The sequence below is a fragment of the Camponotus vicinus genome, unplaced genomic scaffold, assembly GCF_025532165.1.
Source record: "Camponotus vicinus isolate PSW18456_S1 unplaced genomic scaffold, iyCamVici1.0 SCAF_8, whole genome shotgun sequence".
NCBI classification, from domain to species: Eukaryota; Metazoa; Arthropoda; class Insecta; order Hymenoptera; family Formicidae; genus Camponotus; species Camponotus vicinus.
In genome coordinates, this window is record NW_028141980.1 from 12,224,821 (window position 1) to 12,245,162 (window position 20,342).

General features: G+C 34.2%; 1 protein-coding gene across 7 annotated transcripts in view; it reads left to right on the plus strand.

The window, feature by feature from the left end:
* Positions 1 to 20,342, plus strand: part of LOC145975871 (uncharacterized) — a 322,438-nt gene that overhangs the window by 27,194 nt on the left and 274,902 nt on the right. The gene's annotated exons all lie outside the window — the stretch shown is intronic.

The window sequence follows — 20,342 nt, forward strand, 5'->3', positions numbered from 1 at the left end:
GCAGAAGATTTCTCGGAGCTTTCCGTATGGTGATTTAGCCGATGGAGACGTAGCAGTAGTTTCTTGGCTCGCCTTAGACGCGATCTTTCCATCAGAAATTATTGCTTTGAGATCCACGGAGAAACTTCCTGGCCCCTGAAGTTGGTGTAGGTCGTCTAGACACGTTGCAGACGTGTTCTATAGCGCGAAGAGAATTAGGGTAAGATGAGAGCGAGGGTAAAATTCTCCTTGCGAGGAAAATTCTTGCAAACGATATCAACTCTAGCTTTGGATAATCCGGAAAGTAATCGAAGTAAGAGTTTTTTTTTGCATACAATTAATAAGCTCATTACTATGCAAATTATGGAATTAAATTCAATTGTGGAATTAAAAGCAGAATTAAAAGAATTTGAAACTAAATGATAGATGATTCAATAATAGACAATAATAAATAATTAAATAATTCTATAGAATAAGAATAATAATATCAATCCTAATTTTTGATATTTATATTTTAAATGATTAAAAAGCTTTTGTTTAATCGAAAATTTATTTTGAAAATTAGAGTAAATATTATAGTAAATTTAATTTTAATGGAGTTTATATTTGAGACTGATAATTGGTTATAGAATATTAAAAATTGAATTTTTGAACCGACCTTTCGAGATATCATATCAGAGCGACGAGTTCTCTTCTATCGATATGTATGGCGACAAATGAGGCCAAAGTCCTGTCGATGGACGGTGGCCATTAATGCTGACATGAGAAATCTGACGGATGACTTAAAATCCAAAGAGCCAAAGAGTTGAAAACTGAAAGCATTCTTCGCGAGTATATTGACAAGGGTAACCGACTGCCATTACGCCTCCAGAAGATCTGATCCCTTCCTGTTCTTTGACCTTGCTATTCGGTTGAAAGCATTCTCATGGATTATTCACCACAGTACGAGAATCACGATGTGTCGTCTCCCTGAATGAAATAGCGTAATTTCCATTCTTCGGAAAGTTTCTTTTTTTCTACGCTTCGCACGAGTCACACTTTTCTTGAAACATACAGAAATTTATAAATTATCAAAAATATAGGTATAAATTGTCAGATTTAATTAAATAAGAAATAATGAAAAGAAAAGAAGAAATTTAACTTACTTTGCCAATGAAAGATATTTAACAACGCAATGAAAATGCAGGCTATGATATTTCGCCTTTACATATTTCGAAGTTATAGAATGACATTGCTTCATTTTGTTTCAAAATATGAAAATATTTGCACAGCGCGCATAGTTTGCAAAGGCAAAAGATGAAATGTATACAGTGTATATTTCACAACGACAACTGGTGGATACCGCATGCATCTCACAACAGATCCAATTCGGCGGATGGTTCCTTCTATACGACCGGCATTTTTCACGGGGGCAGGAAATCCCGAGCAGATCTAAACAAACCGGAGGATCGGCGCCCGTTTGCCACCTACAATTTCGAAAGGGACGGCGCTTTATTTATAGGAACTTTCGCCGCGGCACATGGCGAGGCACGCGCGGAATTACGCGTGTTTCCGTGTGCGTGAGCTGCACGCTCGTGAGTAAATTATTTGGATAAGTCAGCGTGGCCTCCGGTGTGCGCTATGATGGTTCTCCGAAGCACAAAACTGGACCGCTGTTTTAAATCCGAGGGCAAAGGGCGACGAACGTGCGTTCTTGCTTTCGATAATGTGTCATTTAACGATTTATCTTGTTGCCCATAAATATTGTTTGTAGGAGTTGCCTCCGATAGTATTCTCTTTGATAACTACACAAATGACTAAGAAGATATATATTTTAGAAAATATAGTAGGCACTAGTTTTCATAACGTGTATATATATTGCTTGAAAAATTTTAAATCTCACATATTGTACTTAAATTATAACGAATATTTCGAGTGAATTTTGGTTAGCATGAAATAATGAATGTTAATGTTACAATTAAAGTTCGTTCGCGAGGAAATCTCTCCATTTAAAATATATATTTTTTAAATATTTTTTAGATTTTACACGTAAAATAAATTTTTTTTCATACATATATACATACATACATACATACATATACATATATTAATTTATCACAGAGTAAAAATATCTTTTATGCATTGCTTACATTAGCACTAATAATCGAATTATTTTATTATTTTGTCAGAATATAAAGTAAAACAATACGGTGGATAACGCTTTAATGGATGTCACGAATAGTCTTATAACATGCCTATAAATATTCAGTTCTAAGTAAGCTGCTTTTGAGCTTTTCTCCGATATTATATAAGTAGCTCCATTTTATCATAGAATGGACATACTATCCATTGCTGTCATATTGTCGATTCTTTTTGCATTTAGATTTATTTTTTATAAGATATATTTATTTTTTTTGCGTTAAAACTTTAAAATAAAAAGTTTCCAATTCCTGAAAGATAAAAATTATCATGAAAAGGATCAGATTAAATATGAAAGAATTATAATCATTCTCGTATCTGAGTTTGACTCCTCTGGATCAGTCAATTGACTTTTGAAAGAGAAATCAGTATTTTCAGTATATGATGGACTGCATGTTTAAACTCCATAGGTGAGTTTGATTTTTTTCCATCGCTTCTCTTTGTCCCTTAGAGCGCTTTTGATGGATTATTCGTTTAATGGTTGGTTAAATATTGATTCTTGGTTATTCGGTTTGCGTGTGACCTGGCTGTCGACGCATTTCGTTGTACACAATCCTATCTAAATGGAATAGGTGCTTATATCTATGAATATCTGATATATCTTCTTTAACACAGGTGCGTTTATGTTGCAGTTTGTAAACGCGCAATCTATTTAAAGACTTTAAAAAATAGCAATGATAAATATTATTTTATGATTAAATCAAAATCGAAAGTAAACGGCGCAATATAAAAGATTATGAAAGAGAGAGAGAGAAAGAGATTGCTATAAATTAGACGAAACCTTGATTGGATTTTCATTTCCAGTTCAATGAATCGCAATTTATATCCTCTATTATGAAAGAAATTGCAAATTATTTAAACTTTTCATATGTTATTTAATAATAATAATTTAATAATAATTGGTGAAATATATTTTTTGTAATTTTAAGAGAATATTATATATGTTGATAGAGATGTGTGTTTTTAAAGATTAACAATTATATAATATTATTTTAATATAAAAAAAATAGGCGAATGACAGATGAGTTCCAGATAATTTAAAAAAATCAGATGGAAAGCTTAAAATGTTCTATTTCATCGGTCTGACATGTTCTTCCATTTCGCCTGATTCGTTACTTCCGATTTGCTCACCGAAAGAGTGCGATTAACGGTTAAAGGCGAAGTGGCATACAACGTACGTCACGCGTCCCTTTGCTTTCAAAGGTAACGTCCGCCCCTTTCGTCAGCTGGTAGATGCGCGGTGGCCTGGCTAAATAAAACCGACGTGTTTTTAATGATCCGCGAACAAATAATGTGCATTCTGCGTATGCGTTCGCGGATAGCAATAGTGTATGTCGCACGCGTGCACTCGTGCGTTGCGTCGAACAGTTCTGGCGGTCACAGAAAGGCGTCGAGGGATCTGTGAGCGAAAATATATCCGGTACGGCTGTGTGAGGTCAAATTCATGGTCGGTTCGGGCAAAAATCACTCGCTTCAGTCCGATATATACTTGAAAACTTGCATGTGTGTATGTATTTTTGCGACCATTTGATAATTAAAATCGATCAGTTTTTTCATGATTTATGCGCCAACGATTCAATAAATTTTACTTTTTCCCAATGTGCACGCAATGCTCTGTTGCACACATATTGCTAGTAAATTACGATTACTTTTATTATCTAAAGACGTCGATTATGATCTTATATAGAGAAAACGAATTGGTATTATTAGAAAAAAAATTTTATTGTGAATATTTTAGATATATAATTTTATACATATTTTTTAATATAATAAAAACATATATTAACTTTAAATAGAGATTGATAGTATTGATATATTAAAAAAAATTATCATTTTTTTATTATAATTTTAATTAACACCCGTTTTTTATTCATAAAAATACTTTTTTTAATATGACAATCCAGCAATGGAAATAACAAAACTGTTGAGAAAAATTCATTAAACTCGAGCATAAGGCTTGTGACGCAACTCAGATTACAAACAACGAGATTTCTCGTGCTGTACTATCGTAACGACTCTAGCAACAAGTGATATCCGTTGGTCGGATTCCCTTTCCCTCCTGTCTCTATTTTCCTTCCACCACTCTCACGCTTCACATGGCGGCGAGAGCTTATGCCGTTTTCTGTCTGTCCGTCTGTCCGCAGTACCTTTATGTCGTTCCATGTACGATGTGCTTTAGCATGTGTTTTGCTTTCCGGCAAAGGCATCACATATTCGTAGATCAAAAGCCACGTACTGTATTGTACGTTTCTCAAAGGATTCACAATTCTTAATCAATAACGAAACTTCTTGATTATTTCTTTTTCGTTCTTTTCTTATCATTTTTTTATTTTATCATTTCTTATTATTCTATATATTTATTGAAAATACGCTCTTTTTTAAAAAATGTTTCATATTTTCATTGTTGGTATTCAAAAAAGTACATAAATTTATTTTAAAAATTTGCATTTTATATTTTTTACATACATATAATTTTACCATCAATAAAAAATGGAATAAAAGAAGAATAAAGTGCGGCAACATAAAAGAAGGATTTTAATCGACGTGATGTTTTAAGTTTGGGATGAGAAGGAGAGGAAGCTAATGGATCCTGCGGGATGCTAATGGTTTGCATCCGTACGCCAACGTCCTATTTACAACTAGAACCAATTACGGCTAATTCGACGGCTATTTATTAGTCGATTAGTTAGATATATTCCGATAGACTGCCCCTCGAGGACATCTTCAGCGATCCTTTTGCGTTTGATTATTCGTGGTACATATTCATGCTTCTAGATACGTTTTGATTTGCTCCTCGGATGTGATATCATTGACGATTGACATGCAGATGCTCGAATAAATATAGATTAAATTATTTAGATAGGAACGTAGTCATAAGACGCGCGGAGATGTTTAATACAACGATATAGTATAACGAGATAAGTGCATATATGATATGATACGAGTATAGTATATTACATATCATGAAAGTAAAGTACTTCGCTTTTACATATGGGTATTAATTTGTTTGCGTATAACATTATATTAAGATAGAGCGAGGACTCTTTAATTATGAGAAATAGAATGAGGATCCTTTAATTAAAAGTAATGAAGATTCATATTAAGAGAATAAATGATATATGCTGGTAAAAGAAATATCTAATATAGAATAGTATTGTATGTATGCATATGTATACATATATAATATACATATACCATAAATATAATAATGTACATAATACACATAAATAATAATATACATATCACTAACTGAACAGATTTCAAATAGCAAACAATCGTGCTTATTAAAATGATGGCATTCGGACTTAATGCGAAAATAATTCGTCAGATGATATTGTACCTGTCTCTCCTTCTCTCTTTGTATCTACTAATAATGTTAATGAGATCACGAGAGAAAGGCAATATGCGGTTAGGGGAAGAGCAGATCGTTTATGTCTTTCTCAGAAAACGCGACCTAATTAAGCGAAATATGATAGAATCTTACTTACGGCTTCGCTCTTTGACCACCCAAGAAACCGTATCCTGATAAAGAAAGAAAGAGAAAGCGAGTAAGAGAGAAAGAAAGAGAGAGACAGATCGGTACTCGAGAGTGAACTTTGAAGTCGCGGTACTGAAAATAATTTGCCACGATGCTTTGAACGTCGCTCCCGAGAGTGCGGCATAAATACCCCTATAATAGACTCCGAGAGTTTTAGGAAGATTGAGGGTGGGTAAATGCAAGAGCGCTAGAGATCTTAACTGCGAAGTCCTTCGAGTCACGCGAATCGCGGTCGAGTCCCGACCCGCTTCGCCGGTGTAACAAATCAATTAGCGAGATAATTATTGCTTTTCATTCACGAACCGGTTCCGCGCATCATCGCGCCACGAAGATCAAGATATTCGGTTTCTCTCTTTGCCATTCCTTTTATCGTCCGTCAATAAAAGGCAAAAGAATTAGAATCTTTTTTATCTCTCTTATTTAATTTGACGTAGCTTCGAGACGACTATGCAAGTATATTTCGTTGTCATTTTTTTGATAAGTGAATTGTAATAAGCTAGTAAAAATAAACGAGATTTATGTAGTCCATTAATGAAAAAATCAAGATATTTTTCTCTTTTTCGTTAAAATTATTTTAGAAGATTTTATATATAATAAAGAGACAGAAAAAATTATATTAAATTCTTTACAAGATATTTAAAAGAGCAGATGTAATGAAAATTGTTGCTAAAGTGTAATTCTGTTTTAAATCCAAGATAACATTTTTATAATAGAATAAATCTTTAAGTCAATCGTTCATTTTTTCAGACGTCGAATTTTAATCTTGACACGCGGAATGATTTTGTTTAATTTTTGTGTGAGTGGAATATATATTTTGGGATATTGATTTTCAATCTCGAATGTCAAGTCTAACGAGTGAACTGCATTCTTGTATTGGCGATTTACAAGTACAATGATAATCGTGATTTTTCAATTTTGCAGTTTTACTGGTAAGATAAGCCACTATTCTCATGATTAAATTGGTTCTTACCGGAAATGCCATGAAAAAATGAGTAAGAGAATGATGTCCATAGGGAAAGAAAAATCGCGATCCTTGAGCTTGATAGAATTCAATAGCGTGACGAGCAAATGACTCCTATGCGTTAAACCCTCTTTCCTCCGTTCGGAAAACGGAAACACTTCCATTTCCTATATCCGACTGGAGAAAGTCGAAGATTGCTTCGCATTGCTTTCTTCTCGTGGCATCAACTCATATGGCAGCTTTACTTTCGCGTTTGATTATTTTGCTATATTTGAAGCTCCGTAATTCGTGATGTTGGTTAACTATCTATTATAACAGATAATTTACAATTTAAATCAGTCTTAGTTGTTAATATAATTGGTGTACTTACATTTCGTTTTTTTTCTTGAGAAATTAAGTGATTTTTTATTAAAAAACATATATGCATTTTATGTTTGTGAAAAAAAAAAATATATATATATATATATATATATATATTATGTATATATGTATGTATATAATTTCATTTTTTAAACTTTTAAAAATAGAGTGAAAGAATAGTTATGTACGAATAAATGTAAATGGACAATTTTGGCTATAAAAATATTTATAATATAATTGAAACTAAAAAAAAACACTTTTTAAAATTAAAATTTTATTATACATTAAAATATCATATATATATTTATTATAATTTATCGTTAAGTAATTGTATTTATAAAAATTTTTGATGAAATAGTAGCTGCATAATAAAATATTACGCGAAATACTTGCATATAATGTTAAACAGTTTTAATATTTCGAGACTACTATAGATATCGTGTCTCTAATTATGAAGTTTCTTTAAATACGCTTGAGAATTCTCCCCTACGAGTGAAGCGTAATACGAGAATGCGAAAAAAGCCGGATCAGGTCAGATCGTGCAGGAAACAGCGCTGGAAAAGCGGAAACCGCAGTGGGACGACCGCAGGGGGTTTGCTCGTCGACTCAGAAAAAAATCACTCTTTATTGTTTTCGTTAGCTCCGCGTCTGTTCTTCGTTCGAGACCACCGTATCTTTGGAAAGACAGGCGGAAGAGGATTGAGGAAAATATGAGAAAGTGTAATAGGAAAGAGCCGACAGTGAAGGTGGTTGGCGTTGAATAATAAAAGAGCGTACGATCACGTTCCTTTTTCTTTCGGATGCTCTGAATTCCAGTAAAACGCTCGTTTTTCTTATCGTCTATGTAGTCGGAGAATATCTAAATATCTTTTATTAAGCATAAATCTAATTCGAGTAAAATTAGAGAAAAATATTTCTCTTGTAAAGAGAAAGATTTCCTATTCCAGGAATTATATATATATATATATATATATATATATATATGCGTAACTAATAAATCAATATTAATAAAAAAAGTAATTTAGTTACAATGAAATATAAATTATTCAATATTTACAAATCAATATTTAAAGTTTTTGTACAACAAGACATCATTGCAATGAAATACTTTATTCATTCTAAGTAAATGTAACGGAAATAATTGTTAAACATAATTTCGAATCGTAAGTAATCAATATTTGTTTCACGTGATCTTTTTGTTGGATATTTTGTCATGTAATGTATCACGAGACATGTATGATCGAAACTACCCCTCTACGTGAGTATAAAGGGGCTAGAAGTTTCCCCATGGTGAGATGTTTGCGTAGGCCAGCTGTTGACGGTTTGCCTACGGTCGCAAAAGCTTAAATACCTAGTCTACCAGCCTGAGCGTCATTCATGAAAATTCAGGAAAGGGTCTGGATTTTCCCGCTCGGAGCCTGGCTCAAGCAAAGGCTCGTCATGATCGACGACTTCGGCCCTAATTGTTTGTCCTTCGTCCGATAGGCGATTAGGCGGATTATCCGAGCGCACGAGCATATCAAGTACCCTTTACGGTCAATATCTAAGATAAAATCTTGACATAATTTGTTATATAAAATAAAAGATCCCATTAAGTATAATTTTTTTTTAAGTAAAAAGTGATATTGGGAAAACACATATATTTAAGAAAATAATCTGTAGACTTTTTATTATATTATTCTGTAGGTTCATAATTTTTTTAAATATTGAAAATGATTCTAATAAAATAAGACATATATATATTTTTTCTTCAATACAACATTAATATTTTTTTAAATAATATTTTCTTCTATATAATAGAATCGTTATTTTGAGTAAAATTAAGCGTCAACGATAAAAAATATCGTTATCTTTATCACGGATAGGGAAAGCATTACATTGTAACGGCATCCAAATTGATGGAGTAAGGTTGTATGTCGCGTGCGGTGACACACTGTGATAATCTTCGGCTAATTGGACGTGCGTACAGGTACGCTAGGTTGCATGGAGAAAGTTAGGTGGGTGCGTCAATAACAATGGATAATCCGCGCATTCACGGGGCTCTGCGGCCGCGCATTCGAGAGTAGATTCTCGCGTGTTCCTCCCTCATCTCATGTCCGCCTAGATATCCGCTCTGTGAACCGTAAGGAAGGAGAAGGGAGAGGTAGAACCCCCTCGTGCGCGCGCGAATACGTAGGTACTTGCATGTACTCCATAGGTTTATGGATAAAGGAACCCAGCAGCCATATGGCGCCAAAGCGAAGCCCTTACCGCCCCCTTTCTCTCTCATCCCCCTTTGTTCCCCTTCCTCTGTTGTTCGTTGCTTCCTTCTCTGTCTCTCTCTCTCTCTCTCTCTTTCTCTTGGCGTCTCTTTCATCCAGGTTCTCTCGCACCCCCTTGACACCCTCATCCGCCACGTACGCTTCAATTCTCTAATGGATTTGTGCTCGCTGATTACGTCAGTCTGCCTGGTACCTACCTACCCTACCTTCCATACTGCAAGGTGCACGCACGCGTATGTACGCACTAGGATGTTCATACGACATAATCAGAACCTTCATATTAGCCCGTTAAGCGGTACGAGTATTTGAAGCCGTCATAGCGGTGTAATCGTTGATGAGCAAGATCGGATTGCGATGAAGATTCTGCAATTGATACAATAATGGAAAGCAATTGCCAATCCTAAATTTTAGACAACGATAAGAAAATGTACATTTTATTGAGAACGAAGAGAAAGGAATAGAGCAACTATATTTATAATGTTATTAATAAATAATGCACAAGATGTCCTTGCTATTTTCAATATCACAAAATTTAATTAATGTTTTCTATAAATTCACATGAAACAAAAGAATATATATTTTTATTGTATTCTTACGTATAAATTATTACATATTTTTATTTTATTTTAATATACATTATATTTATAAAGATTGTTAATATTTCACGCACAATTTATAATTATATACAAAAACATTCATACATGAAAATTTTTTAAACTCTTAACAAATTTGTTTTAACGTGAAAATCGAATTTATTGCGCCATACAAAAAAAATTCGATTTTTATATTATCGAAAAGATATCACTTTACTTATTAATTTTAAATCTTTCTCTCGATAAATCCAAACTTGAGAGTCGAAAGCTGCTGAAATATAATCTTTTTCTCTCGGGTGAAATTTTCGTGCTGCGGTATCTGCGCATAATATCGTGCGACCATAAAAATTCTTCGCACCGCGCGAAGAGACGCGAGGAGAGCATCGGAGCGAACGATATCGGGAGTATCAATGGGCCAGAGTGTCGCCGAGTTGACGTATAAATAAATTAAGCGCGCGTAGCTGTCGTGCGGACCGGCAGCGTTCACGGGTGGTCCGGCTGGCCGGACGTTTATTTCAGGAGCGTTATATACGGGAAATCAATGGGACGTAATTCCATCGTCGAATTCTCTCGCCACGGTACGCCACAGCTCGGCGCGTATGTACACGGTTGTGCGTTCAGGATTATTATTATTCACCAGCTGATCAATGTGGCAGACAACATCGCGAATGTTTCGCGAATGCCAATTAGATTGAGGGAAAAGTCACGTTGCCGAGATGACGCGAAGACACTTGCATCTTTTAATGCTAAATTATAATATTGTATAGTTATATGATACAGCTATTATTTATAATATAAGGACAAATATTGAGCAGAAATTACACATGTCTGTCTGTCGAAGCACATTCCTTTTTACATCACTAATGATAGCCCGATTGATTGCAAGCGTTAACTTAATCGTGAGATTGATCGAAAATCACTCCGAATCAACCGCGTTTTTATACCGTTCGTCGCGGAAAACATTTCTCCAAAATTTGAAATTCGATCACGTGCTCTCATGCGTGCATACGTGGTTGAATGTATCGAGCATGCATGCGGAACGTTATCGCCGCGGATATGATCGTAACGGTGCATATTTATAGGATGGATTCCCGCGCCGAAGAATCGTCATTGCGTCCAAACAAATGAACGGACCCGACGGTTTATGCCGTTGTGCGACCAGGTCATCAATATTTCATATCCGTTCGATGACGGCGTGGCCTCTTCTCGGCGCTGCCGATCAGGATCGACGCGTTGCAGCATCTTTGCAACAGATGCACGCCGCGACAGATGCATGTACGACGCTTTCATGCGTTCTCGCATGACGACGCATAAAACAAATGCGTTAGCTCGTGAAGCAATCCTTTTTTCTCCTTTACATTGTCCGGTATTCGTTAACGACTTTCTTCAAACAGGTTTTCGAGCAATCGCATCACCGAATTCGATTTGATACATTCGATAGCGGTGAGAAAGCGCGTGACATCGAATTTTCGCGCAAATCGGCTAACGGGATATCGAAAGTTAGATTGATGAAAGTGAGGATGCACTTTTGAAATTTGCGCATCAACTGTCGAGAATATTCTCCGCATTATCCGGCGTTTTACGATCTTGCGACAGCCTCGAAGGTTGATATTTGTAGTCAAACAAAAATGCGCACGCAAGGATTGTATGTATTGTATCAAGCACTATAAATTGTCTCGTAGTTAGGTAGCAGCCCAAGATAGTGAGAAACCGGGCGTTTCAAGCGCGATAGCGCGCGACATCGAGGAATTTATTGGGCCATAAGGATTGCGAAAGACGTGAGAATATTGCGCTGTTATTCGCTTTACCGACAATAAAGCGAATTTTGTAGCTCGCATAACTATCTTTGACGATGATACTTACTGATACGTAATGATACAGTCAAGGTCGCGTTATTATCGTTCATCAAATTACGGTTGGATTGATCGAATGAAAAGACTCATCTAAATGAAATCTAAATAGATAGACCAACCATTATAATTTAAAAGTATTTTCGATTTACGCGATTTAAATTTGTGAAGAATTATTCAAGAAATTTCATTCACAATAATGATATGTAATTTGTTTGATTAAAAATCTAACAAAATTAACAAAATAAAATTTAAATTAATTGTATATTTAATTCTTTGTAAAAAAGTTTTTAAAAATTCATTTAAATGTAGAATTAACTGCCGCAATTATATGCTTATTTAGTCATATTGAAAGTTTGCATTCCGCGTCTGTAATTCGCGTAATAACCACAAAAAAACCACTAAAAAGCTATTATAACTCGTATAATTTATGTGTCACAACATTGATTGTCGTTTTGCTTATTGGAGTAATTAGTATGACTGAATACGATCGACTTCATAACAGCCAGGTCGATTTTCTGTTGCGCACGCCATGAACCGTATGTTCCTTTTACGTTACTTCGCTGCCGTTGCTAGAGTACAGCTCTAAGATTTAACGAAGCATGAGTTAATGCTACCTTCTCTCGCTTCCTACGTTCGTAAACTTCTCGTTACTACTTTGCGCGAACCTCGCACGTAATTGCTGCAAGCGAATATTATACATGGCTCCATCAAATGTCATAATTTCTTCGAGAAGATATGCATCTTGCGCGTGACACTATGAAATTTTCCTTGGAATGTGACCCACTATTTTTGGTGCCATCATGACAGCGTCGATCCTTCGGGATATGCAATGACAAAAGTATATAGATACATAAATTTTCAATGTAATTGAATTTGAAACTAAATAGTAAAATTGTTTTGAATTATTAATTATTAATTAACTGTTGTGTAGATGTATATGTATATTAATATAGAAATTTATATCATAAATAATTCGCTTTAATTTTGAGAAAAGTATTTTCCATGCTCAAGAGAGAAAACGAGTAAATTTCTTTAAACTTTTTACCTTTTAAAATATTTAATTCCAGTTTCTTTTTATTATTTTTACTTTTTTCAATATTTATAAAATTTCTTGTAACAGATATTTTTGAAAATTTATCGTCTATTTTATATTTTTTATTGACTTTCAATCAACCATATCAAATGAGATTCGCGAGTCACCGAGTCTCTAAATAAGTAGCATTCTTTTCCTATCGTGAGCAGAACAGTATGCCCGTTTCTCAGGTGAAATGACGTCTGGGGGAATCTGAGGGCGGCATAAGAGTCCGGAATTTAATATTAAAAGCTCGTTCGGTGCATGAAACGCGGGTCGAAGGAGACGAGGAGGAGGTTATATCAGGCCGAGATTCTTGAAATTTATCTTTTGCTGTATATATTCGTTAAGTTTCAAGTTTTTCCGCCTACGAGTAGTCGGTCGAAACTGTACGATCTTTCTTTCTTACTTCCTCCTTACTCTCTTTCCTATGCTTCTATCTCTTTCTCTCGTTATCTTCGAGTGCTTCGGTCTTTCGCGTCATCTGGACCGTTGCATCTGCGCTTCGTTATGTCGGCTTCTTCGTCGTACTTGTCCGAGAAGATTTTTGAAGACGCTTACCTCACCCAGGCTTCATCAAATATCGCGCATTGCGGAACATTTATTGAATTTGTTGACTCTTTGGGCTTCTCGCTGAAAACTTACTGGGAAAAGCTTGCTATCCTTGCTCTCTGCCAATTAAAACGTCGTAGAAGTTAAATATAATGTGCCAGATACTCCATCTTCCAACGTTTCTTTCAAAATGCTCAAGATTTATTACCTTATTTTCAACTTTTTTTCTTTGTGAGCGTGTTATTGCAAATATGTGTCGACTTACAATATTTCAGAATAGAGTTATAAAACACTACATAATATTATATGTATAAAAATTATAATCAATCATACTAATGATCTATCTGCTAATATTACGAGCAAAGTCAATATTTATATTTTAATATCGATATCGCTCAACATTCTTGAGTTGAAGTTGAATGACGTAGTGAAAAAAATTACATTTATAATCTTGCTTTTAAATCTTGCACAAGGTACACGGGAAAAAAGTGCTCGGCTGTAGGCAAGAAATTTAGTGGAAAAGAAAAGAGATGTACGATGAGAACTCTCGTAGCTGTTGCGTAGCGTCTCAATAGGACACTCTCACGTCGCGACGTATAAGAACTTCTCTTTAGCGCATGCGGGACATCAAGATAATGAAAGCGAGGGATGAAAATTTGAATTTTGACATCGTATTCATCCATAAATATATAAATATATATTTTCGATATCTAATTTTCTTATAAAATTCCAAATGAAATTATATAGTAGAAATACTGATATTTATATAGTAGAAATACTGATATATATCTTGTGCAATTAGTGCGGTGAATGTGTAAATGAATAGAGGCAAGAGAGAAATTAGAGATAGAAAATTTAATTTTCAATTTTCTTACCTTTGCTTCCTTATTCAATATTTGATCACATACTTTAGTAAATGATGAATGTAATTGTTCTCGCTCATTAATAGTGAGTTTTTTATTATCAAACATTCGTAATTTTTTTTGCAGAGAGCTCACGATTATAACTTATTTTAAGAAATTTGAAGAATATCAGAAATATATATTTTGCAGTTTTTAAGTTTCTTGAAAAACAAAGAAAGATTAAACATATACATTATAAAAAAGCATTTTTTTTTGTGTGAATTTACATAATAATGATGAAGAGAAATTATCATATCGCATAATTTTCACTTAATCTTTGCTTTCATTGTCATAATTACGTTTTGCGCATAAAGTTAATGTGACGGAAGGCTTTAATTTATGCACGGAATGCAAAGGCATCGAATGCTTTAAGCTTTAGGCATATCTTTCGCTGAGTTAATTACCTACAAACGCTAGTTAATTAGAAGTAAAAATTCAAAAAATTTATCTCTCTTTCCTTACTTGACCTAAATTAGATATACGCCTTTTTTACATAAAATCATTTTACATACAGTTGTCACATACATGTCTCTTTGTCTCCAAAATATTCTCTAATGGAGAAATATACATGTTTATGTATGTGTATATATGTGTGTCTGCGCGTGCGTGCAAATTTTTATACAAATTTATTTTATATTATAATTAGAATATTTTCTGTGGACATTGCGATATGCAGGTATCAACTTTAGTTCGATTTTACATAGATACGATCGCAAGGATTGTCGCAATTTCTCGAGAATGTTATTTCTATTCACAATGGGGGGAGGAGGAAGGAAGAAGGTGAAATTTGAAATTCATTATTTAATTAAGCTCAAGGAAATGAGCGCGGAATCGAACGTAATGGAAGGCTTAAAGGGATCCGCAGAGGGGGCGAACGACAACAGCACGAGCCGCCAGAGTTTCGTAGCGCGTAGGAAAACATACCCAGTGGTGCGTTTATACATACATACACACCTATGTATATACGTGCGAATCGGCACGGCAGCCAATTTAAATGCAGATCGTGGTTTAAACGCCGTCGACGTTCGAACACATGAGTCCCCCGACTCCGCGTGCGGGGGACACATCTCTCCCGCCCCCGTACTAGAAACTCGGCTTTCTCTCTCTTACCGTTTTCCCGCGCTAATGCCACCGCTGGGATTTTAATCACGAGTTTCCACCCTGCGAACTATGCGGTCCATGTTTCTGCACAGTGATCCCTGCGAGTCCGTTTTCCTTTTTTTTCTCATAGCTCCGTAATTGCGACATTGTCGAATTCCTTTGCACCTTGTATGCCCTTTCGTCGCCTAATAATTCATCCTCGATAACCTACAATTCGACTCAAATTCTGATGTAATAATATAATTTTTGAATTCGATATATATGTTATACATAGATTGAAATCAATAGAAACTATCAATTGAATTTTATTTCTAAATTAAATTAAAGAAGATGATAGTGTGATGGCTACATGACAACTGAAATTCGAAAATTATGATTCTTACATTATACATGAATTATTTCGTTAGAGGTCGTGACTGATTTTAGAAGTAGCGGAATTTATAATAAGGAATTATATAAGGGTGAATCAATTTTAATGTGACTTGAGGAGACTTCTCGGACAAATTGAGAGCCGCGCACGATACATTTGAGTCGCCACAGTCGAGTGACTCGGGAGGGTGTGTAAGGGGGTGTCGAAGTATGGCTTATGAATATTCAGAAATCGTGCGTGTCGTCGTCGCGCTACGTGACGCATATATATTCGCAGGCAACTGACACGAGGGTAAGGGCTAGCCTGAAAGAAGGAAGGTGGTATTGGGGTCGCGGCAGGGGATGCGGAATCTGAAAGGATAGAGTGCTGATGATAGCAGATAAGGTAAGGCCGTGTCTTGCCTATCGGCAAGATATCCCCCTCCGCTCTCGGGTTACAAGAAGGGGAATCGCCGATAATCCGCTTACGCACAACGGACAGATAAACTGTTTATTATTACTTTCGTGCAGATATATATGATGGCGATATCTACCATTAGATACGGGGTGCCCGAGAATCAATGAATGCGTTTTTAGCTAAAGATATTAGTGACGATTTTTTTAATGGCGAAAAATTTATGATGAATTATTCGAGAGTTGAAATTAAAGAATTTTAGAACACTAAATCTAGACAATGTGAATGGAAGATTCAAAATTATTTATTTTATTTTTTTTTTTAATTTTATATATTTCAGTGAATATTGAATGTAAGATTTATTTGTAGAAATTAAAAGAGATATTTTTGAAAATATATATATATATATTATGATGTAGGATGTAGAATATATATGATAAAGACATTCGGTGATTTTAAGACACTCTATATATACGAGTAAAGACACGATTCCCGATATCAGTCAGTCAGTCAGCAAGTCAGTCAGCCGCGTTCTCACCCCTGCGTGTCATAAAATCCATTTTCCCGCTTCTGGAAGGGACGAGATTTGGAAACTCGAAGGAAGGGCCGCGCAAGGATCCGCTGCGTAATCCAGTTTTATTACTTTTCAGTCAGCACAGGAAGTATAAGAGATATTCTCCACTTACCTAGGATTACTTCTATGAAGTCTGTAGTAACTGAAGGGAGAGGAAAATATTTCTACACTCCGCGAGACCATTATTTCTACGCTCGGTAGTTACTTTAAGCGTAACTGATCGCTTCATAAAGGATAATGTCTTTATCGCATCAATAGGAGAAAATAAGAAATTACCGTGAAAAAGAGGATTATATATATACATATATATATATATATATATATATATATATATATATATATGTGTGTGTATATATATGTTTTAATAATTTAGTATTTATTTAATTTATATATATTTAAATAATATATAATATATATTTTAATATATTTTAATAATTTAGTATTTATTTAATTTATATATATTTAAATAATTTTAATAATAATTTGAAATAATAATTTAAAAAAAAATATATTTTTTTAAAATTATTATTTCAAATTATTATTACTATTATTATTGAAGAAAATTATTTTTATCTAAAATTCTTAGAGAATTATAGATAAAAATATATTATAGATATTATAGATAGATAAATATATTATAGAATTATAGATAGAAAATTATTTTTATATAAAATTCTTAGAGAATTCTTAAAAAATTTGAAATATTTAAAATGAGAGAATGAGAGAGATAAACAATCTGTTTTATTTATATCTTATTTCTTATAATATATTTTCGTATTTTATTGGATCTTGTCTCTATGATTAGAAGTTTGTTTTTTATATTGTTTGCTGTAGAAGTTTACGTTAATTCGAAAAATACGTGATTCATTGTGTTTTATTGACAATGGGATACAGATCTGTGGAATTCTTTGCTTCCCCAGTTGTGGGTGCTAAAGGCTCCTGACTATGAAGTGCATCTCTAACGATATTACTGTATTGTATGAGTGTTTGAAGTGGGAATGTGTTAGTGCGAGCATATATCACTTCCGTCTCCGTTATTGGTTAATCAAATAGTAGGACCTCTTCATTAGCCCCTGTCGAAATTTGTCGTCGAAATTCGTAATATCAGCCAGATGGCTCAGCCGTAGATCTCTTTTCGTCCGTGTTTAATGTACGAATGAAATTATCCACCAGTTCCTAAAAATGATAGCTTGTTAACATTAATACTAGTTTATCTTAAATAAAATCGTTATTTCTAGAAAGAAAGAGAGAAAGAGAAAGAGAGAGAGAGAGAGAGAGAGACAAAAACAGAGAAATTGTTGGGTATTATTAATAATAATTTCTTTGATTTGATTATTTGTTATCTTATATCATTTTAACGCATATTTTACAGAACGATAAATTATCGAAATCACGAGAGGTAAAAATAAGAGAACATGGTTAATGTTTTAGGCGCAGAGTATTTCTCCATTAAATATAAAAACGGTGAAAATTTTTTCTTTGAAAAATGGCAAAGTGGAACCGTGCAAGAGTTGCAATCGGAAATGTTAAACTGAAGTGCGTCTCATTTAAACTTGCGCGATAAAAAGATAGGGACTTTTGAGATACGCATAATTGACCTGATATGCATAACAAGTCCCGATTTATAAAGATTTTTTAAATCTTTATAAATCTAAAAGATTTATGAAGATTAATTTTTTTTAATTGGCAGAATCGGATTTCCAAAGAAATATAATTATTATTTTACTATTTAGTGTGCATAAAAGATCTTTTATTCTTAAAATATATGTTTGTTAAAATTAAAATCAAAGAAACATTTATTTTTTTATACATACATAAAGTATAGATTTTAATATAATTCGAATTATTTGAATTGCATATCATCACAATTTAACAATTTAACAATTTAACAATTGTGATTAGAGTATTAGTTGCGGCCGTCATTGTGCTTTATATAATCGTCGGTTTAAGATAATTAATTATTCATTAATTACTAAGTTAATTAATTATTCATTAATTTCATTAATTATTTCTAGCAATTATTGGTATCAAAATGTTAAATATCGCGTTTGTGTTGTGTATGATTGTTTGTATGTATTAACGTGATTTATGTGCGTGTGAATCGACACAGAATTGTCGTTTGTAGGTTTGCTAGGACAGGGTCATAACGCGATGAAGTAATGGTTGCGGTAATGATTAAACGCGCAATGAACGGACTTGGTGCACGGTTAACGGTATCGACAATCTGTACGAGAGATGATGACTCGATACTCGCAACACGATTGATTATTTCCAAACGGTGCTGCAAAGCAATTCCTGATTGCGATCTCGCTTCCGATCGAGATGTAATAAACATCGATAGTACGATTACAATAGGTTAATTGGTTTATTTGCTTGTCAACCGGTTGCCAAACGGAATGAAAAGTTTATAACGCATGCCAATTTATATACAAATCTTGACGTATAATTTCAGATTTTTAAATCTGAATAGAAATAAAATATTTTGCTTTTTAAAAAAATAAAAAATGCGTAAAGTTAAAATTCGTATCTAAAAATGTTTGAAGATTAAATAATATTTTTGAGACAGCTGTGGATTTTCATTTTATTAAGATTGTGTCAGTTTTAATTTTAATATTTTAACAGATCCTTTTTTAATACTTTTTTTTAAATATACAAAAAATTTCTTTGTAGCGAATATTATCTTGCTGTGAGAGATTATCACAGGATAGTCGAATTTTTCTATGTTTATAAAAGTGGTAGAAAAATTTTGGCATGAGTCATACAATAGTACGGAATATATAGTATACAGAAAATAGATACGGAAAAAAGCACAACAGGCGGATGCACACGAAGGCAACTATAATTGGGGATGTACTCGGTGGTGGAAGACGACAGGGAGAAAGTCGACGGAAATACGATTAGATCATCTCCGACACAAAGAAGTCGATGATCTCATTTGGAACATGTCCAGATGATTCAAAGGTCTATTGATTTTGTTCCGTTCTTCTTTCGTTCTACCGTTTGTTCTTATGCCGTTTGTTTTTTTTAATTACCGGACGCGCAATAATTCCTATTCGTCTATATATACGGTATCATATCGATCTCTCAATGCTAATTACAAAATCCATTCCTCTGACTCCGAGGCAGTCAGACGTATGTAGCTTTCAGAGGTAATGTTACAAAGCGTACATTACCCCATCGCCATCCATGGAGCTCGTAATTAATGTTTTTCGTGACGTTAATTAAATTTGCGTTTTTAATTAAATCGCAGAAGCTATTCTCTGCATGATCGAGCTAGCATGTGAAACATGAGCGACGACCGGCACGGTTTGTTCCACAGATTGCAATATCGCCGAATATCGACGTTTGAGTACTTTACTAATTATCCACCGCGAATAAACGGTGTTTGAAGCGCTCGGGCGCAGAAATGCTCGTGTGGGATTTACTAAACAGGCGGTTACGCGCTCGCGACTGAATATTTAATTACTCCAACGATTTATTTCACCGTGATAACTGTGCCGGCTTTAGGCGAATAAATCCTCACTCAATGTAATTAAATCATCGAATTATGTGACTAAATATTTATGGTCAGCGGTTGCTCGTGAAATGACGCTCGTGAATACGTGAATTTTCTGACAAATACATGTCAAGACTGTTTCTCGAGATAGAGCAGAAA